Source organism: Bactrocera oleae, chromosome 2 (assembly GCF_042242935.1).
Source record: "Bactrocera oleae isolate idBacOlea1 chromosome 2, idBacOlea1, whole genome shotgun sequence".
In the NCBI taxonomy this organism is placed as follows: Eukaryota; Metazoa; Arthropoda; class Insecta; order Diptera; family Tephritidae; genus Bactrocera; species Bactrocera oleae.
Genome location: NC_091536.1, coordinates 58,249,198 through 58,255,026, shown reverse-complemented (window position 1 = coordinate 58,255,026; position 5,829 = coordinate 58,249,198). Strand labels below are relative to the sequence as shown.

The 5,829-nt window shown below is 33.0% G+C and overlaps 1 pseudogene; it reads right to left on the bottom strand.

Annotated features, from left to right (window-relative positions):
• Positions 1-4,504: 4,504 nt before the first annotated feature.
• LOC118683916 (putative nuclease HARBI1) lies at positions 4,505-5,587 on the bottom strand (annotated as a pseudogene).
• Positions 5,588-5,829: the final 242 nt, after the last annotated feature.

Below are 5,829 nucleotides of genomic sequence, written 5' to 3'. Positions count from 1 at the left end.
TGGGAAGGGGTATGTATTGTCGAACTAAAACTGTACACCAGGCAATATCAATTTTACTGGGTAGGTTATAAAGATTAAAAGTTAGCAACAACACTCCCGTAGGACGTTCTTTTCCTTCTATTTTTTTTTTGGAATTTATAGGCTTCTACGACACCTTGAGAGCTTAGTTCTTTAATAATTTCCTCTTCAGGAACATTATTAAGGAACGGCGCATAAATTGTGCCTTTCACGTGGTTTAGGGATTGATGGAATGTGACAGACACATCACATATGTCTCCAAGAATCTTAACTCTGAGGAATTTGTATGCGATTTCACTGCTTTTTACTAGAAGAAGTAATTTTCCATCACGTAGGAAGGTTATTGAGTGCACTTGGCTGCTGATCTGCTGGATGGCACGGTGTATAGCGAAACAGGAGTAGAATGAAAGGGGTTTTAATGGGTCGGTTGTACTAATTATTATGAATTTTGGGTCAACGATTTTGGTTTCAGGGAGCAAAGGGAATGCAGATAAGGGTGCACTTATTTCGAGATCACTTTTCTTTTTTCTTTTTATTTGACCGGTATCGAGTATTGCGAAACGATTAGCTTCGCGAATTCGTGGCCTACGGCCAATTTTGCATGTTTACTTTAATAACAACTATGCGTATGTGATGGGCGAGAAAGAAAAATAACTAAAGAAAATATTCAACACACTTAGAAGTGGGTTGAGAAGAAACTAACTAATCAAGAGAACTCCGATTCAAAACAGACGTCTTATCGGCGCGAGAGTTAGTCGAAGACTCAACAAAATTTTAACTTTTTCTTGTCACATGAAAACTCTTATCAATTTAATTGCATTGACGACAAGTCACGCGTTCTTAAATCTCCAACAATAATCTGCTAGTATTCATGAGCTCCATTTTTCTTTTCAGCGCTTCTCCATTAAAGAAATGTCCTAAAGGAACCTCTCGCCTTGTTCGTTACTCACAGCTCCTAATTTAGCATTAAGATATCCTGATGAGAGTCTAGCATAGGTATTTTTGAGGACGTTTTATATCCCAAAGCTTTATATGACATTATAAATTGATTAATCGTGCGAACTTAAAAAAAATTCGAGTAGAATCCAGATTTTGAGGGCAGTTTCCCAACATTCAAGTGCAATCCAGGATTTATTATTATTTCTCACAGGAAATCCAAAATAGTTTAAATAGCACTGTTCAATTAATTACTTGAAATTACGACGTTAAGATTAAAAAATTAATTTTTTACACATAACAAAAACTGTCGGGGTCATTAGGACACTTTCATGGCATGTTTACGATGAAACAAACATATATATATGATGTAAGTTAGTCGTATGCAATACATAGTTATATATTCCTATAAGTGATGTTTTTTACTTTTGCAACTTGAAAAGATCAAACCCGTGGAAATACCTTCAGCCGTTGGAAAACCTTTGTATCAAATAAAAATTTTGCGAAAGAATTAAATATTGTAACAATCATTATTTGAAGAAATCGTAATGTACTGTAATTAAATTTGGTATTTACGGAAGTTATATTATAGGTTACAGACTCACTTAGTTTTTTACTATTATATTTTACTTCACGTCAGCTAAAATTATATTAAAATCATAAATGGAATATATGTGATATAAACTCCACCGAAGGGCTAAATTCAATATATCGAGTTTTGTGGAAAACGACAACCTGAAGACCGGAATTACAAGTATATCAGTTATATGAGATTTAGACCAAGGTCTAGACCAACTCATTATAATAACGCACATTTTGACCAACTTAAGCGGTTAAAAGTCAGCTGAAAAGTCGAAAATTACTATACAGGGTGTATTGGAGGCAGGGAAAGGTCTGAACTTGTTGCATCACTTTTTCGAGAACATATTTTCAAGCAATATTATAAATAAATAACTCACACAGTGACCGACATATTCTGAATAAGGTTTGTTAGAATAACGATAACCATTTTATGTATTGTAGTATATGGGAGTTTGGACCAGTTTCACATATTTTCAACATTAAAGTATAACATATCCAATATTATGCGTTCAGTTAATTTTGCTAAGTATCTCGCATATTGTCTATAATAGTATAAAGCCAACCGGAAAACTAAAAATATTCTATTATTGATATTGATATTAACAGTAAAAGATGCTCTCTTAGTTTCATCAGGTACCTCAAATGCCATCACAAATATATTTAAAAATCTTTATATTAGTTGTATGGGGTCTAGGGTAAGATTTCACCCGATTTCATCCATTTTAAGCAAAAGATGCACCGTTATTAGAAAAACACGCCCTCACAATTTTATTAGGACTACTCACATATGCGGTATAAAGTTAGCCAATTTTCATATCTTTTGTACTTCAGAAAATCAAAGCAAATGTATAAATATTCACAAACCATTATTTGTTATGGAATGCTGTGATTTTTTACTTCATTGAAACATTGGCTTTGGAAATCAATAACATTAAAATTAATAACAATATTTCTGACTAACATGAGATTGCTGTATTCGCCCACTATTGTTTGAATACAACTTTTTATTTAAATAATAATATATAAAGGGTTTATAGTCCTTGATAATCTCATGGTGGTGGTGTTGTGTAACACAATATTTATTATCAGAGGATTGATTATAATGTTAAGGCGGATTGGTTTCATAAAGATGTAAGCGCTGAATACATTCTCCTTATCTACGTGCTCTGAGAAAATGATTTTACAAACATGTCCAGATCCATCACATTTGTCAAATATAATATGCTCAACATATATTATGGTGAAAAGACTCGTAAGTAATCGGCTGATCGCTTACATTGATTAGAGATGAGTGTAAAACAAAATCGTAATTTATGAATTGACTGCATGTAATTAGTTCTTTTTTTAAATCAAATTTTAGCAGCAAAATTTCTGGTAAATAATTGAATAGTACAATTATTAAAAAAAATATTGGAACTAGTTTATAATAAATGCATAATATATGTTTTTTATCTGAATGAACTGTTAAGTAAATATGAAAAATTTGAACAACACAACAATCGATTAATACATGTGTTCATCCTTACATTTGAGCATTATGGCGAACGATGGTAAGTAAGGTACAGAAGCAAGAAATCTAATTTACTAGTGTGCAGTGTGCAGAATTTAAAATTGTTTTTTCTATTTTTTTGTTTTGAATTTAAATCTGGTGACTACGGTGAATGCTCAAGCAATTCGTACTTTATTTCGTTGAATTTTGTCATTGTTAAAACACCTTTATAAGCAGGTGCGTTGTCTTGATGAAACAATTTTTTTTTTTGTGTAGAGTCTTATTCATAGTTATAAAACAACGCAAGAAATCAGTTTTACTCTGCTTAAAGTGCTCTAAATTATGGTGAGAAATTTGTTTTCGATCCAGTTTTTGTTGAATTGTTAACGTGTGCGGCACTAACTTTCCAAACAGCTTTTTCATTTGTAAAATATAAAATTATCGTTCGTCTGTGAATAAATGGGTGCCCAAATTAGTAGGAGACACCCACAACTGAATTTAAATTGTTGATAATTCACTTACATTCGCGTTTAATAGTATACATATGTATGTAAGTGAGAATGCGGTTGATTTCGAAGATACGAAATAAAAGGAGAATTTAATTTTATAACACAACATGATATTAATTTTACAATTAAAATTATTATTGGTAAACGGGTCCGAAGGGGAGCGAAGCGATGTGTCACTTTGAATTCCGCCAATGTCCGGATTCTCCTTCGGCTGATCGAAATAGGTTAACGCGTGTCGCATCAACGTGTATAATCGAAAATCGAGTTGCGCGCAGGATCGCTATTATTTCGAAAGAGGTGAAAAAGCTGCGCGGACCATCCCTTTGTTAGCTGGTGATGTACACGCGCGGTGTTCTGGTGTGTTGTATTGGCCTGTGTGGTGTTATCTGCTGTGGTATATTGGTGAGTATGTGGTGGGCATTGTTAGGATTTTGCCAAGTCTAAAGTGGTTATTTACTGATGCTTAGCTCATTTTAACAGTCTGAGATTCAAATGGTTTTAGCAATTTCACGCTTAATAAAACTTGGATCTCCGCTAACAATATTATGAACTTGCTAAATGATTTCTGGTATGGTTGCGGCTTCTGGTCGTCCTTCCCGTGGATTGCCTTCAAGCCTAGTACAACCACGTCTAAATTCACCAGCCCAAAGTTCAACGATGAGTTTTGAAGGTGAGGACTCCTTATACACTTTAAACAATTGTTCATAAATTTTCTAATTTTCAAAGAATCTGATCACTGCGCGATATAAACTTTTTTCCATTTAAAAAATATACTATGACATGTCAACTTCAAATAGCGTGTAAGCAAAGAATTTGATGACAGATTGACAGTAACTTTGCATGTATTCTGACGACAAATGTATTAACTTGAGAAAAACAAATTTGGAGCTAGTAAAGGTACTAATAGGTGAGTAAATAAAAATAAATGAATAATAAATAAATTAAAAATTTTAATTATTTAAAGTATTTATTAATGCAATATTTTGGTTTTATCTATGAAAATGCCACGTTTTTTTTATATATTGTGCAATATTGTACATGTATAAACAAATAATGCAGCTTTTGCATGTTTGTACCGCAATGTACGTTTTTTTGAGATGCATCGAAAACGTGATTTCAAAAGTCCAAGTGCTCTTTTAATGGTGTTTCTTGTTCTTATATGCTTGTTATGATAATTTTCTTTATTTTGTGTATCAGGATTTGTCGCCGGTGTAAGAAGCCATTGCTCTAATGGATGTCCTGAATCACCCAAAAACCATGAGCCCGGAAATCTTGCAATCACGTGCCTATGGGACAAATCAGTTATTAATTAATTATTATTTTTAATACTTACTGCTTCATCATTAATGCTATCATACCCTGTTCTATTCATATAATCATGCGACACAACTGTGGTTGACGCGACAGATGCAAGTAGGTATGCCAACATGAGTGCAATCAATTGCTCTAACTACACCCTTTATTGCAAATTTCGAATAAAAACTGGAATAAAATTGTTGTAGAGCGATTTATTTTCTTTCTAATTGGACTACAATTTACCCAGTCTTAACTCTATTGTATTCTTTAACAGAATGAGGAAACCGCATTTCGGCGTGTTTTCGTTTTACCACCAATTTACAAATTTGTTCAATGTTACGGGAAACGGTGGATTGGCTCATCAGAGAGAAATATTCATTTCCCACGCAACACTGGTATGAGCCATTGCTTAAAAAATATAGCACTTAAATGAAAAAGAGAAATATGACTGCATGAATACAAACTGTTCCGTTAATATTGAAATTTAACTCACCCGAATCTCAAACGGAATCGAATATTGCTGTTAGTCATACGGCTTGAGTTGTTGGATAAGGGTCCCAGCACAAAGATATTGGAAATTAAAAAAACTTCATAAATGTAGTTTCTCATATAAAATGGGATCTTCCTTGCTGCAGAAAATATCCAGATTCCGCGTTCATTCTTGCAAAATGTATTTTGTATGTGTAATTGTGTATTACTTATCTTCTTCGGCTCGTTTTTTCATTATGATATATATTAGCCCAATTGCATCCTCCATTTTTTCGCTGTCACATTTTCCCTATTGTGACGCTACCAATATATAATATTATGCCGTTATGTGAAAGAAAATATTTTGTCCCATTCATTTTTAAGTTCTGACTAGTTATAACTATGTGTGACTATCACATAACGTCTATAATTTTTGTATTTTTGTAAGAAAGTCTACTGACACCAAATAATGCAGGAATAAAAAGGAGAATCTTAATCTTAAATTAAAAAAAAATTTCGAAAGCTCCGATT